Below are 21,875 nucleotides of genomic sequence, written 5' to 3' on the forward strand. Positions count from 1 at the left end.
TGTAGTTAGGTCATATCATTTCTATTATTTGAGCTTTTATTCTCTTAGTGTTTTAATTTTATTTTTTGAGCACATGAAACAAGCTGATTCAAAAAGTCACTGTTAAAACTAGATCTAAATGTATAATCAGAAGAGTCACGGCCAACTGCACAGTCCCTTCCACTCTGTTCCCATTTAGCTCCTAAATGTTACTAATTTCATTGGTTTCTGATGCATCCTTTCTGCATTTCTTTTTGAAAAAAAATAGGAAACACTTTAAGAATTTGAATGTCATCCTTGCACAGGGGTTGCAGAAATCTTTCCTGTAAAACTTCAGTTTTAGTATATGTGCTGACCAACGACTATTGTCTTCTTTTTATTGCCTTGTGATAGCAGTAGATGTAATAAAGTGATAGTTAGATTTTTGCAAGTTTGTTATTGTTGGATCTCCAAATTGTCCTGCTGGGCTTTATTCTTGGCTTTTTCCATGTCTTACTTGTTTACACTATCAGCATGAGTTATGGTTCATAGTTGAGGATGCTTTAAATTGATAGACTTCCCCTGCACAGTTCTTCCCTTCTTAGCCTTAGGAGAGTTTGCTATCGTGAATAGGCTATTTGATTTGAACTGACATAAGATTTTTACCTTTTCCTTCTTATTCTTTTAATTTTATTCTGACGATATTCTTCTCATTGTTTTAATTTCTTTTTTCTTTTTTTTTAAGATTGGCACCTGCACTAACATCTGTTGCCAATCTTCTTTTTCTTTCTTTTTCTTCTCCTCAAATCCCCCCAGTACGTAGTTGTATATTTTAGTTGTGGGTCCTTCTAGTTGTGGCATGTGGGACGCCACCTCAGGGTGGCCTGACAAGCGGTGCCATGTCCACACCCAGGATCCAAACCAACGAAACCCTGGGCTGCCGAAGTGGAGCAGGTGAACTTAACCACTCGGCCATGGGGCTGGCCCCTGTTTTAATTTCTATAGACTGACTTTTTGCCATTTACTTGGGTTCTCCTTTCTATTTGGCTGTTTCTGTTTTTAAAAAATAGGGCTTAAGGAACTGGGTTTGCTCAGCTCTATGTGTATGCTGGAATATTGTTGAAAGGTTTTGATGAATCTATTTTGAAAATCTTTTATTGATTCTCAATACTTTTTTTTTTAATTTTGGAATTTGGTTCAAATTATTTTGATAGCAGAGATTTCTAAAATACCTGAAGTGAGTGTTCCTTATTTCTTTAAACTTTCTTTTATTCCTATCATATGTCATGTATATTGGAATCCCAGCCAGCCCTTTTTGGATTATCTCTGACTTTGTTAAGGGAGAAACTAGAAACCTAAATTGATGAAGGTGTGGCAGGCCTGGACAATAGCTGTTTATGATTGAAAGCTCCCAGAAGGAAGGCCTAGAGTTAGGGCCTCCAGGGGGAGGATTTCCTAGTTTATACTGATGAGAGGGCAGAACAAGGTCAGTCTATGTCAAATTTTAGCATCCATTGACTGTAGACCAAGATCTTAGAAGGTTTCTTCCTTTAATTCTGTGTGTGTGTTGTGTGTTTTGGGAAGATGACACGTCATGAAAAGGCAGTGTGGTATAGTGTAGTTTTTTGACCGTGACGCCCACCAACAATATATTTTTGCTTACGTGCTCTCAATAAATATATATTTATGTATATGTTACATACTTGTTCTACTATACTAATAAAATTTGTCATAAAACAAAAATGATACCTGTGACTAATATAATGTCAATTATGTCTCAATAAAAAATAAAATAAAATAATAATAAAGTCATTACATGTTAACATTAATAAAATTAAAGAAAAACAGTGACTTATTTCCCTGCCCAAAAAACCAATTTACTGAGAACAGTGGCATTGTTGTACATTTTTGCAAAATTTCTTTAATGTCTGACAAAACAGTGGGAACCTCTTATCTGCTTCTGCATTCAATCTGTCACGTGTCAAATGACCTCAGGAAAGCTCCTCTGTATATCCATGGGAGAAAAAGTGAAAAAGAAAAATAGCATCCCAGTAGTATCATGAAAATAGTTTTGACCTGACAGACTACCCGAAGTGGTCCTAGGGACACTGTGGGCCTCGAGACCACACTTAGAGAACTGCTGCTCTGAGAGTTGCTCTCTTCCCCACATCCTGTCTCACCACGGTCATTCCAGAGCCATGAGGACCTGGCAGAGTCATTTCTGCTGTGTGAATCTCTCCACGGGTCCACAGGTGACTAGTTGTATGGTAGAGAAGGAACCCAGGGAGCAATCCAGCTCTCTCCCTAAGGAATGTAGAATTGAGATGGAAAGATAGTAAGTTAGTCCCTTGTCTGGCTGGATGTGTGATATACAAACATGAAACTGTGTGGCAGCTACTTTGAGTGCACTATATAGATTGTATAGGAGAGAAAGCCAGTCTGTAGAAAGAAAACAGTAAGGCAAAGGATCTGGTGAGGTAGAGGCCAGCATCCGAGAGTGTGCTGATGATTCGCGTCACCTGGCCCACGCCCTTTACAGCCTTCCTGCCTTTTCGCTGTAATCGGCACCTTGGCATTCCAATAATAAAGCTCCATTTTCCACTGGTTTCCTTATGCTGGTTTCTGATATCAAGCAGAGTCCTACTGAATACATAAGAATTTGCTTTATAGTTATAATTCCTTTGGAACAAAAAATGTAACCCCCAAAGTGCATTTAGAAGTCCTGTGAAGTAGCTCTAAGTTGCAATTAAAAATATATATATAATATTTTGTTAGATGTAGTGTTGGGTTTCCTCCTGAAACCTTCATAGGCAGAAAGCTGAACACGCAAGTGCAGCCCTCATTGCTCTGGAAATAGCTAAATTATGTCATCCCTTATGGGCATCGTATGTGTCCTAAAAAAATTAATAAAATCAACAAACTCTTTTCTAAAATGTAAAGGTTCACGTGATATGTGAGAAATGGTAGAAGATTAAAACTCAATATGGGATTAAAACTCAGAAGGAGTTGCAGTGGGCATTAGATATGGCCATGTTAATGTGAATGTAGCTCTGATCTGAGGGCAAGGGCATGAATTAAATAACTCTTCTAGAACTGGGATGTAGACACTTATTTTTATGGTTAACAAGGTCCTTTCAAAATGTTTTATAAATATAACGTATTTGTTGAACATAACATTACTTGCCTAGAATTGTGCAAGTGCTTCACAAACAGTACCATTTAATCCTTAACAACAATCCAACGATGAAGGTAATTATCTTCATTTTACAGATGTGAGAGGTAGAGTTCAGGAATATTGCCTGAGGTTGCGTAGTTTACAAATCAGAGAGATGGAATTTGAAGCTGTATATTTAACTTAACTGTAAGCCACATCAAATTCATGGTTTGTATAACTTAAATATTAAACTCAGTTGAGGAAAATCAATCAAATAAAAACAAAGCATGCATAATCTCAAGCAAATAGTAAACTATATTCCTGTCTTTTCAACCATTCTGTCCACTTGCACAGAGCCTGGCTCATGGCAAGCATTCAGTAAGTGTTTAATTTATTAATGCAGGAAGTGGATTTGACTTATTGCTGAAAAATCATAAACGTGATCAGGTAAAATGAGAACATACTGAAATTTTCAGACAATTTTTTCCATTGGGTAAACTTTTGCTCCCCTCATCTAATAATATAAATGATCAGAATAAAAGTCCTTCACTCTTCATTAGCATTCATATCTAAATGTCTTCCTTGATCATAGCTCTTGAGAAGAAAACTATGAGATGTCATTCAGATTCTATGAAAATTTGTTGAAAATATTGTACATCAAATAATATACTAGAAAGTTTAAATATATCATTTCATTTAACCCTCACTACAAAGGAGGAAAGTGTACAGTTAAGTAAATGTCGTTGGATGACTATGTCAGTAATTGTAGATCCAACATTGGAGCTCAGGTCTTCTAAATCCTGTGTGGTTGCCATGGCAGGAGGGGCCTCCAAAGTTGGGTCTTTGCACCCGAGGAGTATACCAGATCATCCACCAGCATGGAAAGAAAGTATTAAAGCTTAATGTATACCTATTATAAATATAAATTTATAGTACAAATTTTATGTTATATATTATATGTGTAATTTTAGATTTGATATTTGTATATTTTATGAAATGATCACCATGATAAGTCTAATTATAACCCATCACCACACATGATTACAAATTTTTTTCTTGTGATGAGAACTTTTAAGATTTTTCCCTCTTATCAACTTTCAAATATACAATACAGTATCATAACTCTACTCACCATGTTGTACATTACATCCCCAAGACATTTATTTTATAACTGGAAATTTGTATTTTTTGACTACCTTCGTCCATTTTGTCCACCCCCTTATTTCATTCCTCTGGCAACCACCAACCTGTTCTCTGTATCTATGATTTTGGTTTTTGTTTTTGTTTTAGATTCCACATATAAGTTGGATCATACAGTATTTGTATTTCTCTGTCTGACATTTCACTTAGCATATAATGCCTTCAAGGTCCATCCATGTTGTCACAAATGGCAGGATTTCTTTCTTTTTTATGGCTGAATAATATTCTACATATGCCATATTTTCTTTATCTGTTCATTTGTAGATGGATGCTTAGGTTGCTTCCATGTCTTAGGTATGCAAATACTGCTGCAGTAAACATGGAGGTGCAGACATCTTTTTGACATGGTGATTCCTTTTCCTTTGGATTAATACCCATCAGTGGAATTCCTGGATCATGTGGCAGTCCTATTTTTAATTTTTTGAGGAAGCTCCATACTGTTTTCCATAGTGACTATGCCAATTTACATTCCCACCAGTCATACACAAGGGTTCCCTTCTCTCCACATCCTTGCCAACACTTGTTATTTCTTATCTTTTTGATAATATCCATTCCTACAGGTGTGAGGTGATAGATGTCTCATTGTGGTTTTGATTGGCAATTCCCTGATGATTGGTGATATTGAGCACATTTTCATGTAACTGTTGGCTATCTGTATTTCTTCTTTGGAAAAAGATCTGCTTAGATCCTCTGCCCATTTTTTTCGTTTTTCTTTTGGTGAGGAAGATTGGCCCTGAGCTAACACCTGTTGCCAGTCTTCCTCTTTTTTGCCCCAGGAAGATTGTCACTGAGCTTACATTTGTGCTTATCTTTCTCTATTTTGTTTGTGGGACGCCACCACAGGATGGCTTGATGAGTGGTGTAGGTCTGTGCCCGGGGCCTGAACCTGTGAACCTTGGGCTGCCGAAGTGGAGCTCACCAAACGTAACCACTGCGTCACTGGGCCAGATCCTCTCTACCAATTTTTTAATCAGATTGTTTGATTTCTGCTATTGAGTTGTATGAGTTCTTTATGTGTTTTAGATATCACCCCTTATCAGGTGTATGATTTGCAAACATTTTCTCTCATTCAGTAGCTTGCCTTTTAATTTAGTTGATAGTGTCCCTTGCTGCACAGTAGCCTTTTTGTTGATGTAGTTCCATTTGTTTATTTTTGCTTTTGTTGTCCTTGCTTTTGGTGTCAAAACCAAAAAATCATCACCAATACTGATGTCAAGGAGCTTACTGCCTGTGTTTTCTTCTAGGAGTTTTATGGTTTCAGGTCTTACATTCAGGTATTTAATCCCTTTTGAGTTAATTTTTGTGAATGGTGTAAGACAGTGGTCTAGTTTCATTCTTTTGCATGTGGCTGTCCAGTTTTCCCAGCATCATTCATTGAACAGACTGTCCTTTCTCCATTGTATATACTTGGCTCCTTTGTTGTAAGTTAATTGACCAAATGTGTGTGGCTTTATTTCTGGGCTCTCTATTCGGTTCTATTGGTCTATGTGTCTGTTTTTATGCCAATACCATTCTGTTTTGACTACTACGGCTTTGTAATATTGTTTGAAATCAGGGAGTGTGATGCCTCCAGCTTTGTTCTTTCTCAAGATTGCTTTGGCTGTTGGGGTCTTTTGTGGTTCCATACAAATTTTAGGATTATTTGTTCTATTTTTGTGAAAAATGCGATTGGAATTTTGATAGGGATTGCATTGAATCTGTAGATTGCTTTGGGTAATATGGACATTTTAACAATATTAATTCTTCCAATCCATGAATATGAATTATCTTTCCATTTATTTGTTACATCTTCAATTTCTTTCATTAATGTCCTATAGTTTTCAATATACAGGTCTTTTACCTCCTGGGTTAAATTTATTCCTAGGTGTTTTATTCTTTTTGATTTACTTGTAAATGAGATTGTTTTCTTAATTTCTCTTTCTCATAGTTGATTCGTAGTGTATAGAAACGCAACCAATTTTCGTATATTGATTTTGTATTCTGCAACTTTACTGAATTCATTTTTTGTTCTAACAGTATTTTGAGGGAGTCTTTAGGATTTTTTATGTATAGTATCCTGTTATCTCCAAATAGTGACAGTTTACTTCTTTGTTTCTGATTTAGATACCTTTTATTTCTTGTTATTGCCTAATTGCTCTAGCTGGGACTTCCAATACTATGTTGAATAAAAGTGGCAAGAGTGAGCATCCTAGTCTTGTCTCTGATTTTGAGGAAAAGCTTTCAGCTTTTCACTGTTGAGTATAATGTTAGCAGTGAATTGATCATATATGGCCTTTATTATGTTGTAGCATATTCTCTTCATATCCACTTTGTTGAGAGTTTTTTTTTTTTATCATAAATGCATGTTGAATTTTGTCAAATGCCTTTTCTGCATCTATTGAGATGATCATATGATTTTTATCCTTCATTTTGTTAATATGGTATATTACATTGATGGGCTTGTGGATGTTGAACTATCTTTGCATCCTCTAATAAATCCCGCTTGATCATGATGTATGATTCTTCTAATGTATTGTTGAATTGTTTTTGCTAATATTTTATTGAGGATTTTTGCATCTATGTTCATCAGGGTTATTGGCTTGTAGTTTTCCTTTCTTAGGGTGTCTTTGTCTGGTTTTGGTATCAGGGTAATATTGACCTCATAATATGTAAATTCTGTTTTCAGAATACAGAGGTTATCTATTATTTAAATCTACTTCATTCATTATTATTTTTATTCATTATTATTTTGATTTATTAAAGAGTGTCCATTTGATCAGCATGGGCTGAGAAAGATGAATTGATGCTATTCTATTGCTCTCTATTTTTTTCTTGTATATTTGGAGCTTTTGTTTATGTATGTTGATGCTATTTTATTTGATGCACAGATGTTCATAACTGTTATATACATTGCAAACTGTGCTCTATAAGAATAAAACTACCTTTTAAATTTCATTTATTAGTTTTTTTGCTCTGAATTAACTTTGTTTAATAATAAAATATTTGTATTTACCTTTGCCCAGCCTTTTATTTTCAGCCATTCTGAATTACTGCTTTTAAAATATGTCTTATATATAGCACAAATATTTTTCCTGATCCTTTCTGAAAGGACTTTTTTTTTTAATAGATAAATGTAGCCTTTGACATTTATAATTATGGAAAATATGTTTGGCATTATGTCTTTTATTTTATTATATTTTATATATTTTAGCCTTAACTTTTGAGATCTTTCACTATGTGATCTGCATTTTCATTATCTTGGGGGTGTATTTATTTTGTTAATTTGAAAGATGTATATTTTTGTTTTAGTGGTTGTCTTTAAAACCATACTTTGATATGATTCTTTCAATCTTCTGGGTTTAGACAGTTTCTATTGATTTCTAACTTGATCAATGAGAGGATTAATGTCCTTTTTTCCATCCCCTTCCTTTCTTTCTCTGTCACCATATTTGTTTATGTTTATAACTGTTAAACTTAATTTATCAGCTTTAAATTGTACATTTCATCCTAGAAATAAATGGCGTGAACAGTATTTTTCTTTATTTTCCTTTCTTCCTGACATATTTGTCTTATACTTGTGCTCTATTTCCCTTATTGTTATTTCAACACATCACTGGTTTCTGTTTGTATATGTGCGTTACTTGCAATTTCACGTTCATTTGTGTGATCCTTTAATTTTTTTCCTTTTTCTTTCTTAAACATTGTCAACAATATTTCCTTCCTTTTTGTTGTTATGGTATCTTAGTGCCATGTTTGGTCATAATTTTTATTTGCTCCATGGAAACATTTTTCTCATGAGGTTTTTGTTCTGCTTCCTTTCCCCTCCCCATTCTTTTTCTCGTGTCCTGTATTTGTAAATATACTGTGCTGTGTCCTTTTTGACTACACATCTTTAAATGAAGGGAGTTCTTCCTGGACCAGCTATTTGCAGGATTTTTCTTTAGGGAACATGCCAGAGCCGGGTTGCAGGCTAGCAGGAATTTTCTTTGTTGCCTAGAGATTTGTATGTGGGTTTCTTTAGCCTTAACTTCTTCCCAACTAAAAGAGAGTTGAAGCTGTGGGGCTGTTAATGCTCTTTCTCTTTTCCCTTGCTGCTCACTGATAGACAAATTCCTGCAAATGTGCCTTATCTATGTGATTACTCTCTTACAACTGTCTCTTCTTGTTCTCAAAACCAAATTGCTTCCTTGAAAGCTCATACTGCTGGTCTGTTCAGCCCTTTCCATTGTTGGAAATAAGGGATTTTAGTTTTTAACTGAAAAGAGAGGCCTTTAATCTTGGGTAGTTTGCTTTTCTGAGATCAATAGCACCAAGTACTCTTTCTTTACATTTTTATGAACTTCTATTTGATCTTTAATGCCTTTAATAAATTTCGTCTATTTTTTGATCTGTGATTTTAGTTGTCTATAACTTTTGTTGAATATGGATATTCATTTCTATTTCTTATTGTTCTTGTTTCTTTTAAGTGACTTCTAAGAGGTAAAGAGAGAAGTTCTAAATTTACTCTGCCTTTTGAAATTGGAAGGATCTCATTCTTTCTTATGAATGAACTGGCTCTGTTTATAACCTTCGATAGAGGGAAAAGCCAGGTGGTTGTGTTTGTACCACATGCTTCCTTTTCCCATAACTGGTTGGATCTGGAACAAATAACTTTCCCAAGGCCGGCTGGTCAATTATAATGGGTTGAGCCAATCAGATTTCCCAATAATTTGAACTAAGACTTTGCAATTAGTTTATCACGGGCACTTGAGGTGAAAGGTCACAGAGATTCAGCTGAGGTAGCCATACTGAAATTTAACTCAGATAAGTAAGTTGAAAGAAGGGAAGAATGGAGAGTAAGTGTAGAGCAAAGTGGAGAAGCAATGAAAAAGAGAAGCAGAGATCAAAGAAACCCTGTGGTTTCTAAGAGATAGAAAAAGTATCCTCTCTCTAGTCCCTTTTCTATTCCCATGAGGCCTGGCTACAGTACGTCTTACTCTTCAGCTCTGTGAGATCTGTTTTTCTGTAATCATCCCTGATCTGTGTAGTAGGTTCAATATGCCTTTGTTTCATGCAACCAAAAAAATACCATAAGTAAAAAAAGAGAAGTTCTGAATATTGGATTGATCACACTTAAATTAGACATGCTGGAATTAAAACAAAGTGATATCATACACACTGGAATAATAGTTCATATAACAGAAATTTTGCACCATAGACAAATTCCTGGAAATATCTGTTTGTATATTGAGGAACATTTATAGAGAGCTAAGGCGGGTCCTATATAGTCCATATTAATATGAGTTCATCCCAGAGAGGTTATGCTGATTTGGTGTGAGACAGTAAGTTAATTAGTGCAGTAAATTAATATAGCACACAAGTGACAATACTGTATCCAAAGCAATTTATTGGTGTTAATTTCTTCATTTGCAAATGCACAAAGTTCACTTGTTGAAATGGATGTTTTAATATATACTATAAATTGTTTCTGAACTTGCACATTTTTAGAAATTAACTGTAGTCTAGTTAAATTTCTGTGAGAGTGGTGGAGAGGACCCTTCCCACTTAACCCTTCATGATCGTGCATTTGAGTTTAATATATTGGAAAATAGGCACTGCCAGGGCCATGGGCAGAATTATGAAGCATTGCTTGTCTTCTGGTGTCTTTGGACTCCCCTTTCCTTGCATTTTCTTTACTGCAGAGCTTACTCTCTTTTTCCCACCCTTAAGTGTTCAGGGCCTAGGCTCGCTCTTCTTTCAAGAGCTATTCTTAGTATAGGATCTGAAACCTGATTGTACTAAGATTTAAAGAATGATAAAAATGTTTTATTCTTAACCTTATTATCATTAATATGCCTGCTATTTATTTAGAATTTTATACCGTACAAAACACTTTCACAGACGCTGTATCCTTTAATATCCACTTCAACTCTGTAAAGTAGACAGCACCTCAACTTCATGAATGATGAAACCAAGACACGGATACTAAAACTGGGCTTTGAGTTCAGCTCTCTAAACTCTGACTTTCCATGGTAGTAGATGTCTTATGAGAATGTGACATGTTTGCAGAGATAAAAAGCTTAATTAAATGAGTCTCTGATTGTAGAATTTCTGGTGTCACCTGTTTTCTACAGTGCATTGGCTTCCTCTGTTTAACCATTTCATTCTCTCCATGGTCACAGCTCATGGACAGTAACAGGAACTGACAGGTTACCAGGCTGAAGACATGAAAATCCAATGTAAGGAGGACAAGGGGGATGTCATTTAATTTAGGGAAAATAACTCACTGTACTTCAGTAGCCTCTGAAGACTATTACAAGGACTTGAGCCATAATTAAGGCAATGTAGTGTGATGGAAAGAGGATAGGCTTTGAAATCCTGCAGACATGAAATTTGAACCCAGTCCCAGCTCTGCCACTTGCAAGCTGTGTGACTTTGGGCAAAGTCACAGAACCTCTTTGAGTTTTAATTTCTTTATCTATATTTAGAGCTATTAACACCTATTTCAAAGGACTGTTGTGAGAGTTCATTAAAAAACATGAAATTAAAATGACAGTAAACATTTGTTGGGTGATAACTCAGTGCTCCCTTAATTTGTACCAATAACTGTGAGACAGTTACTTTATTATCAGAACTTAATAGATGAAGGAACTAAGCTTAAAGAATTTACCAACACGCTCAAAGTCACACAGCTAATAATCTGTGGAACCAGGGTTTGTGCACCTGACTGTGATGTCTGTGCCACATAGTACATAGTACTTAAGCATTGGTAGTGATGCTGAGTGGACATCTCTTGTCTTGGTCTGTCCAGAAATACTTTCCCCCTTCTTGGGTTACAAGCACTTCTCTTCCGTTGGGAAACTAGTTCTCGGCCACCCTGCCAAAGGGACTAGTTCACGGGGTGGGCATGTGACTCGAGTAAGGCAGCTCAGAACACTTCCTTGTGTTATGTCCAAGGGAATGAGACATTGTCTAGATGCTTTAGGATTGCTGTAGTAGGATCACATAAGCTGGAAGCCAAATAATGACAGAATAACTGATAATGTAAGCCGTGTCATGCTGCCTTCACAGACTTGGAGAAAGTCAGCTGAAATAAGAGAAATAAATACAATGCAGAGAGAAACTAAATGAGGAGTGAAGAAAAAAATCTTGATAATAGAGAGAAAAATTTCCCAAATCAAGATTTTGTCTAGTCCAGTGAGCCAATACGGCTCCCTCATTTGTATGAACTAATTTGCGTTGAATTCCTGTTACTAACAACTGAAAGTAATAAAGAGAGTATAAAATGCCATCAGTTATTTATTTTAGAGATCCAGAAAAAAATGTGTTCTCTATTGTAATGAGCTTCTACTATAAAGGTTTAAAACAAAATAATTTTGTGCTTAAAGAGGGAAACATTAATTGTATGAAAAATTTCACTTATAATTTCTCAGAGAGGCTGAAAACTGAGTTATTTTATTTTAAAGATTTCTTGAAAATATGTCATAGTAGGTAGCGATAGTCATGATTCACTATTTATTAGACTGGCCTAAAACACAAGGGAAAACACTTTTGACTGATTTATAAAAACATCTTATCTTCATTCCTTCTGCTTGGAGAGCTTTTCCTCCATGTCTCAGGCAGCTCCCGCTTGGGCTTTGTTCAAGTTTCTGTTCCATATCCCACTGAGGCTCTCCAGACTGTTCCATCTAAAAGGATCCAACTTACTTTTCACCCTCATCCTGACTCACTTTTTACCTCATGGGATCTATGGCTCATGGGACATATTACTCTTGTCTTTTGGCTTATTTGTTTGGCACTATTTCCCACACTAGAATATAAGCTCCGTAAGAACAGGGATTTTGCATCAATATTAGGAAATGAATAAATCTTTTTTGGTAGAATATTTGTTATGGAGCTTAAGTGAGGCAAAAATAAGAATAGCAAAGACAGGCTGGCTGACTAGCTTGGATCAAACCTCCACCCCTCCTTCCTGGGGACATGCCGAGCCCATGCTCCTTAGTCGGCCAGGCAGCTGGGAATGGTCATGTGATGCACTGGGATGTGAGCGGGAGTGAAGTACACCACTCCCAGGCCTGGTCAGTATCCAGTTTCAAAAAATTTTATAGACGCTGTAGCCACGCGTGACACTCTGGGACCTTTCCTCTTCCACAGCTCATTGCAGACAAGTCCTGTGACTCTGGAAACCACACATTACTGATTGTGTAGCCACAAGAGGGAAGCATCCTGGATCCTTGAGAGCCACCATTCAGGACAGAGCTGTCCATTGCCCGCTTTGGACTTGGAGCAAGAAAAAGTTTATTTTGTGCTTGAGCCATTAAACATTTTTGTATTTGTTTATTATAGTAATTAGCCAACCCAAACTAATACAGGAATCTAAAATTCAAATTGTTAGTACTCAGAATATATAAATTAGGAAGTGTAGATGCTTATTTTTAACTAATACAGACAGAATTTAACGTTACAATTACAAATTATGTTAAAGGCTTACTGAATCAAATCATGTATAATAATCCAATATTTCAGGATTTGTTTTATAACGCTAATGTTGTTAGTTAGTGAAAATCAACTGAAAGTCATAATAAATGGGGCCTGGGCTGCTTGTTCTCACAGGGATGGTTAATCTGGCTATTCTACTGTAGAACGTTCCATGTGCATGTAGGAAAATATTATATGTTTGGTTGGAATAATTTGATTACTGTGTGTTCACCAACTGGAAAGTCTAGTCATGATATCCTTTTTGTCTTCATTTCGTCCCCTGATAATCAATTCATGAAGCCAATCAAGCTGAATCAAATCTTTCTGGAAGGCAGAAGTCTTGCAAACCGTCTCTGACACCATCTGCTGCACAAAGAAAGAGAATATGGTGTACTAATTGGTATGTTATGAAATAGCCAAGGGCCTGAATGCTGGTGGTTTTGGAGTCAGTGGGTTTCTGTGAGGTCTCAAATTCTGACTGGATAGTACACAGTGTCTGGCCCTAGAAATATGGGGAGAACTTCTTTCCTGAAGCTTGACCTGCCTCTCTGCCATTGCTACCCAGGCAAGAAAGCAGAAGTAGATTTCTTTTAGGCAATTATATGCATCTTAAGTTTTAAACTAAATGAACATATACTTATTGAAACCGTATCCAGAGATACAGAATTGCATATCCGAGGACAAGGTGAGTATCCTTTATCCTCCTGATTCTTTGCAGTTAGCTACAACTAATTTTTTTTTTTTTTGGAAGATTTTCACAAAGGTCTAGTGACCCTTGTTCTTTGTTAATCTGTAAGAGTGTCACTAAAATGTTGCTTGGGATCTCTGTGTGGGGAAACAGGTCCTTTTGACAAGTGAGTTTAACCATGCGGTGATTGCGTCTGGTAAGCTGGAATTTCCACTGTGGCGATGTCCAGTATTAACATATGGAGAATGTTGCCCTCCTGAGGTCATCTGGGCCCTTGCCTACAAAGGGTAATGTGTACCAGCCTTCTTGAAGTTGGACAAGGAGGAGGGGGCTAGGGTTCCAGCATTCAGAGGGCAGATTTCTCTTTAATCCCCAGATTTCCAGTCTTGAGTATTAACCTCTCTCGCAAACCACACACTCTCGAGGTCCCAAGTTTAGATCTTCTCAGCTCAGTTTATCCGGGGTCAGCCAGCCAACCCTGGGATGGAGTTGGGCGTTCTCACTGTGGAGAGGCTGCTGGGCTGTGTGGGAGGACGCAGGGTTCTGGAACTTTGACCTTTTCCCCTTGAACCTCGTCCTCACCTTCTGTGTTACCCTCTGGCTCCATGACCCTTCAAGTGGAGTGAGATAAAGAGTTTTCCCTCAAATTTCTCTAAAGAATCACGTTTTGTGGACTTAAGAACTTGTGAATTGTTTTACATGATGTAACAAATATGGACAAACATCCAAACAAAAATGAAAAAAGCTTTTTTGGCTAAAGTGTAACCTTCGTCATGTATTAGTGACAGGCTTATTAACATCAGCCACTGAATTCACTGAATGAAAATATTAAAGAAATACTTTTGCTTAATGATAATAGCCAGTATTCGAGTGTCTTCGTTGTCCATGTAACTCCTTCTTCAGCAGAAATGTTCTTTGATTTGGGTAGAAAATTGTATAATGCATGACACTTTCCTATTGAACTTGAAATATATTGCTCAGGTTTTTCTTATGGTGACAGTTATTAGAAGAAGGTAATTACTAGGCAGAATTTTTATGGTATATTATTCTCATGAAACAGAATATGAGAATATTGTTTGGGAACTTGGTATTGCTAGGACAATGGAACAATCACTTTTATAGGCTAATCGTGAAGCTGACATAGCAGAACAGAGTTTTCATAAGAGTGCAGTGAGATTGCACACCACGCCGACACTGTGTCTAAATGAGCACACATCCAGCAGGGGAGGTAAGGAGAAACTGGGAAATTCTCATTGGAACCAGGGTGATGGAGAAGTTATATATTTCTTTATGCATATTAGTAATACGTATCATACACAATAAACACAACAGAAATACAATGTAGTTTATAAAAGAAGAAAGATGGATCAATATACTTTGTATTCTGCCAAATTTCTGAATGAAGCTTAAATAATTTAATTATTTTTTCAGACTGAATATATTTCCCTCTAAAGTAAGTCGGATGAGCAGATATAAGTAAAGATATCTTATTTTGAAGGAAAGTCTTCAGTCGTTATTTGAATTTATTCTTTACTATAGCAAGATGTTTACCAAAATAAAGAATCATACCTATATGGATTTGCTTATTTTGATTGATTTATTAAAAAATGTTGGGAGTCATTTTATTCTGAACAACAGCAGGTCTGTCTAGGATGCAGCCTCTGAGAAGGCAGCCTCAGGCTCTGTATGTTTCTTGTTGCTGCTGTAACAAATTATTTCAAATCTAGATGCTTAAAACAACACAGATCTATTTTCTTACAGTTCTATAAAAGTCCTACACTGGTCTCACTGGGCTAAGATCTAGGTGTCTGTGGGGCTGCATTCCTTGCTTAAGGCTCTAGGTGAGAATCCATTTCCCGGTCTATTCCAGCTTCTTAAGGCTCCCCAAATTCCTTAGCTTGGAACCCTTTCCTGCATCTTTAAAGCCACGAGTGTAGTGTCTCTGAGATCCTGCTTCCGTTGTCAGCATCTCCTTGTGACAGGAAAGATTTTCTTCTTTTAAAGGTTATGTAATTAGATTGGGCCAATCTGGATAATCCAGGCTAAAATTCCATTCTCAGGGTCCTTAAACTTAATTACATCTCTAAAGCCCTCTTTGCCATGTAAAGTAGCATATTCAAAACTCCAGGGGATTAGGTGTGAACATCTTTAGGGACCATTAGTCTCCCTGTCATAGGCTCTAACCTTGAGTTCTCTGGCAAAGCTGGGATACAGACCCAGGTCCAGGTACAATCTCATTTCTGCAGCATAGTTCCTATACTGTTCGTCTGGGGGCCTCGTCACCACACCGTAGGAGCTACTGCTATTTTTTTTTCATGAATTTTACAAATATAGAATTTCTGTTGTGTTCTAGACACTGTGCTGGGTATTGAGGAAATAAAAGTGAAAGACTGAGGTCTGTTCTCAAGGACCTTATAGTGGAGTAAAAGACAATTACATAATGTCATAGGGGTGAGTGCAGGATGCCGTGAGATCTCATAGGAGCACTGAGCACAGTCTTGAAATTTTAGGCAGGATGTCCCAGAGAGGATGACATCTAAGCTGTTACAAATCCTTTGCAAAGAAAAACAACCATGTGTGGAATTGCAGAGGTTATAGGACCATTACATTTCTGTCTATTTTACTTCTACATTCTGGAGATAATGGTGGTACAAGAAACAGACGAGACTTCTGCCTTCATGGAGCTCAAAAGAAATGGATAATCCAAGACCCAGGGAGTTTAGTGTCCTCATCTAATAAACTTAGCAGGAGTGAGAACCTTTATACATCAAAGGTAGGACGTGTAAGGACAGAGAGTGGGAAAGAACTGAGGTAGTTAAGAGGGTTGACAGTCAAGAATGTAAGGGGGTGTTCAGAAGTGCCCACTTAGGAGCCTTATTTTAGATTACAAGAACACTGAAGAAAGCAAACTTCCTCTAGACTTGAGGAAGTTTACCTTGTAGGGGTGATGTTTTTAAATCTCAGGGAAAATGTTTGGTTGTTAATCATTTTGAGTGTTTTTATCCTTTAGTTGACCTTTCAAGATGGACTTAGTTTCCGGTGAAGTAGTTACTGTGTTCAGACAAGCTGAGTAGAAAGGGCTCTAGGCAGGAGAAAATAATTTTTACTGAACCTAGTTATCACTTACTTGGGAGAAAGGACTGATTTATAAAGCTGGTTCCTTAGTCCAGTCTTATTTTTTTGGGCTATGGTGCTAAGCAGTTTATGACTCGACTGCAAGGATCACACCCCTGCAGCTCCTGCCACCTTTTGCAGAGTGCTTTCCATTGTCCCCCAGGGCCCCCTCCATCCCTCCCCCTCCTTAAAAGACTGGCAGGTTTGGAAGGTACCACTATCCTGTGAACTCCCAAAGCGACTTCTCGTGAATTCTGGGCAAGTTAGGAGAATGTTGCCAAAACTCGTGTGGGATGAAGGAGAGCATAACAGCATCCGTGAAGTGCAGCCTTGGAAGAGACCCCCTCTTTTCAGTCCGCCGTTCCCTCTCCCGCTACACCACACTTGTACTTTGTATGTCTTTCAAATGTGCACTTCTGACTTGACTTGTTTGTACTAAGACATCTGCTTCTGGAAAATGTGGATTGGGTCAAAGAATCTAGTTTACCAGCAGAGTGCTATTGCTTCATCTTATCACAAGATGTTCTTCACTGTCAGATAAAAAGCACCAGTCCTTTTGTGTGTTGTGTTAATTGTCTAAATTAATCTAAATATCACATTGACATCAATAAACAGATGAGTAAATACATTTTAACTTAGAGTGGAAGGAGGCAAAAAAACTGACAGATGTGCCTATTAGAGGTTTTGTCGTAAGAACTTGAAATTCTTAAATCTTATTCTCATATTGCATTTTAAGAGGATAGGAACTCCAGAATTTTCAAGTGGAATGGGAGTTCTTGTAATAAAATAGGAAGAACATGCATGTCATTATATTATAAAGATTTGCAATTATGCCTTGATCGCAGCTAAGGGATTACATGTTTTTAATGAAGTGCACATTGTCAGCGTGCAGAGCAATAAAATGGAAAAAGTTACAGAACTGAAAATTTAATATATATGATAATACACATAAATCTATTAGAGAAAGAAAAGCAGAATTAATTATAATTCAGTACCCAGAGGGTGAATAAAAATGGTAAAGAATTATGAAATAAAAAATTCATTTTGTAATTAGTTTAGTATAGTAAAATTAGAAAAGAAGTAAGCTTTTTAAAGGTACTGATAACTTATAAAATATTTTATGAAAGAGACTCAGGAAAAATGCTAATTATAAGTAGTTACCTAAAAGGGGAAAAAAATCTATTCTATCTTGAAATAACAATGATTAAATTTCGAATTAATTCATGGTTTCATTTTGAAAACTAATCCCAACGGTGTTTTGAATATTCCAAATATTCAAGTGAAATGCAAAGATATGCTTAAAGCATTTGCAAGGCTCAAGTGGTCTTGAGCACAAATAATTCTCTTCAACACTTTTTGGAAAAGCAACATGAAGTTAACCTTTTTCTTTTTCTCTTTGGGGTTATTTACCAGAGTTATTAGCATTTGTAAGAGTTCTGATGGGCTATTTGTCTATGTATGGATTTGGTTGTTCTTAATACATGAGGAAACACATCTTTTACTATATGGTGTGGCTGTTTTCACAGTAGGGTTATTGTGATGGAAAAAATATCTTAAAGAAGTGAAGTGAAGATACAACAGTCAGAACCTATTCTTCCGGCGTTTCTATGTGGTGAGGACCACAGCAGGCTTAAAGCCACCTAGCTGATAGCTTGGGCTTGATATATGCACATGGTTTCCTAACCGTCAAGGAATGCTGGAACACACAACTTGGGGTGAGCTGGAACCTTAGCCGGTGCAGGGTGCAGAGAGATGGAAAGTTGTTGTCTGTGAAGGAGCAGGACTGATAGATTTGACCAAAAGTAATTCTTAGAGTGTTTAGTAACTATTCTGTCCTGAAGGGAGTAGCTGTGTTTCAAAATGACTCTTAGGAACAATTATTTTAGTATATTGTATTATATTTCAAGGCAATTGATACTGACATTTCCTTGACTAATTCAACTTATGTTGTCAACTAAAAGTTCGCATTCGGCTCACCAGTTCGTTACACAGAAGGCCAGTGTGCTGAGTTAGTGTTTTTAGATGCCCCTCAAAGGCCCCCTGGCTCCTTGTTTGCCAGATAGTGACATTTAGGATATTATTTTCATGCAACTGAAATTCCTTGTTCATGTGGAATTGGGTACCTGTTGTTGAGGCAAATAATCCATAACCAACCTATCAGTCACAATCGGGGTGAGTTTATTATGAGCCAGAGTGAGGATTATAACCTAGGAAGGCCTCAGAAGGTGTTCCAGAGAGGCATAGGTTTCAGCACAGTCTTCTGTCTTTTTAGAACAAAGAATGTACATTAAACACACCCAGCATACATTTTCATCAAAATTTCAAAGAGATATTCAGTTGCAAATTGCAGGTCAACATGACCCTGGTGTCAGGAAAGGGACTAATCTGGGCATTACCAAAAGGACAAGGAGGGGAAGCGTGCATTCTTATCTTAAGAGAGTGCCTCCTTTACTTTGATGGTTAAGCAGATGTACAATGTATGCTTGATAGGCCGTCAGTCAGGCTTTTTAGTTCAAGCTGAATCAGTTTTGAACTCGAATAGTTACCCCATTTACCTCAATATGTGACAATCTCTTCTCACCGGCCTCTCCCCACCATGTGACTGTATTTGGAGAAGGACCTTTAGGCAAGTAATTAAGGTTAAATGAGGTCATGAGGGTAGCACCCTAATCCCATAAGACTAGGGTCCTTATAAGAAAAGAAAGAGACTCTGCAAATCTCTCTCTTTCTCTCTGCATGCACATAGAGAAGGGCCAGGTGAGGACACAATGAGAAGGCGACCACCTACAAGCCAGGAACAGAGGTCTCACCAGAAACCATCCCTGAAGGCACCTTGATCTTGGACCTCCAGCCTCCAACACTGCGAGAAAGTAAGTGTCTGTTGTTTAAGCTGCCCAGTCTGTGGTATTCTGTTATGAAAGCCCGAGCAGACAATACAGCCCCCAAGTGGGAGGGTTGACTGGATTAAATTAATTTGTGATCATGAGTTTTGATGTCCTTGTGTGAGAAGCTCGAGATCAGGTTGCAAATGCCTTGGAGACTCAGGCCCTCTTCCTTCTCTGTGGTTTTGGAGCTTGCTTTATTGTGGATACCGTGTATATACTCAGGGAAAATAATTCCATGATCAAGTGAGCAGCCTCTCGTTCTTCTAAACTTTGGTTTTATATGAATTACTATGTTCTTAATATATATCGATCATAAATATTAAGATTATTTCAGTGGAACGATCACTATTTTATATGCCATTCTCTTAGGCTAGTGTTTCTAATGGTCGCAGAGCAGTGCGACCTGACACTAATCTCGGTGCACACCTGCCTCTTTGGTCAGATTTTTGTGCCTTTTTCATCTTTGAAAAGAGTTCACAATGGGTAAAGATATTTTAATGTATGTAATTCTACGGGGAGGGTGTGGGAAGGATACTAACTCCTTCTCCATATTAAATCTATTTATTTGACTCATTTTTATTAAGAGAAAACAAAACTTCATATGTTCTGTTTTCCAGTACTTTTTTGGTTAAGAGCTAAGCAGTTAGTCATCATATCTTCATAAATTAAAACACTACTTTCATCTCCTTTTCTGCATGTCATTGGAATGCGTATTTTTAATTCTTGCCACGTAAGTCAGCGGAGATGGAATAGTTTTTAATTTGAGTGGCAAGCTGTGAAAAAGAAAATGTTTTGGGTACACATATCATTTTAAAAATTACTGCTGTTATCTGACTTTGCAAAAAAATGAAAACATTTATTTATTTTTCCATCTTGTGACTTTGAAAATAAGTACTACTATCTTATAGCATCACACCTTTTATTTGGAGCAGTGTGGTATCATGGAAAAATCCAAACAGGCCAGCGCTTGAATCCTGGCTCTGCCACTTGACCTTATTAAAGTCATTTTACTTTTTGGCTTTGGTTTCCTTATCTGTCAAATGTGGATAATAATTCATGTCTTAATGGGGTCGTTGTAAAGACTGAGTAAAAATTGTGTGTGTTATACTTAGCATAGTGACAGACACATATGCAGTGAAAGTTATTTCTCTAAAGAATGAAATTTTGGAGAGCTTCTGTTAATTCACTGCACCCAAGGTTGCCAGACGCCGGGCCTGAGGTCAGCTTGGATGTTTTTCCAGACTGTCCTGTGTCTCTGGGTGGTGTTGAGATCACTACAACAGGTGTGGAGCAATCTCATTTTGTGTTTGCTCTTCAGGGTTTGTGAAAGGATGAACTGAGGTAATGCGTATCTGCAGGGCCCCTTTCACAGCCCATGAGATGCAGTTGGTGGCCATTGCATAGTGAGGGGGAGCCAGTGGCATCCTGATCGTTAACCACCCATCAGGGATCTGTACTGCACGTTTCCCATTCTGGTACCTGGGTGGTGGTTCTGGGCAATGACACAGTGATTTGGGGATTGGCCGCATCTATAATTCTAGGGTTTTATTTGTAGGACAGTCTACACTGAATCGGGCAGTGGTAACAGAGAGAGACAAAATGAGGGCTCCATAATGTACTCTGTCTGTGTTTATTCCAGCTAGTTTTTGACATGATTTAAATGGAGAACACAGACAAGTTATTTGAAGATAGGTAAATGAAAAGTGCAAGTCTCTTACATGGACTTCTTTTTCTTTTAGCATGCTTGTTTGCAACCAGGGAAAAATCTCAGTGACCTATAAAAGTGATGGGATACCCTCTGTTTTATCCTTTATTGGATAATGATTGATAGACTATGTGATAACATTTGAAAAATAGAAAGTACATTAGAACTAGTCCAAGTAGTGACAGCAATTAGAAATAGAACTCATTCATGTAGCATTAGAAACAGAAATCAATGACCTTATTGAGTTTTTTATGACCCTGTGAGTGTTATTCAGATGTTGGTAGATGTCTGATGTATTTCTAGATATATGTATACATATTATTAAGGGCAATCAATGTTTTCCTTCAATGACTATTGTTATTAGCAAAGTTGTTAGTGGATATGAGTAAATCACACACATAGAAAGAACTCCAGTGTCAGATAATATCACATGTGTCTGGTGAATGTAATAAAAGCACTGAATCATCATCGTGATCGCATTTGGTATTAGAATGAAACAAAAATTAGCATAGGACATAGACACTAAATATATGTTTATTAAATGAGCAATTCTGTGGTGGATCAAAGCTTATGTATCTTAGAGTTCTTAGGTGTGACATGCTTCTGTTTCGTATGTATATTACTATATGCATGTATTTTTTGTATTAATTAGTCCATGATGTGATATAAATAGTAGGAAGGAGATTGAAAAAATTTTTTTTAATCCAGAAAAAATAAGGAACTATTAAATGGACC

At 37.0% G+C, this 21,875-nt stretch overlaps 1 non-coding gene across 1 annotated transcript; it reads right to left on the reverse strand.

Annotated features, from left to right (window-relative positions):
• Positions 1-239: 239 nt before the first annotated feature.
• Positions 240-342, reverse strand: LOC111769669 (U6 spliceosomal RNA). Its single transcript, XR_002802448.2, has one exon. It is a non-coding gene; the product is annotated as a U6 spliceosomal RNA (small nuclear RNA).
• Between the last annotated feature and the right edge of the window lie 21,533 nt (positions 343-21,875).

Source organism: Equus caballus, chromosome 1 (assembly GCF_041296265.1).
Source record: "Equus caballus isolate H_3958 breed thoroughbred chromosome 1, TB-T2T, whole genome shotgun sequence".
In the NCBI taxonomy this organism is placed as follows: Eukaryota; Metazoa; Chordata; class Mammalia; order Perissodactyla; family Equidae; genus Equus; species Equus caballus.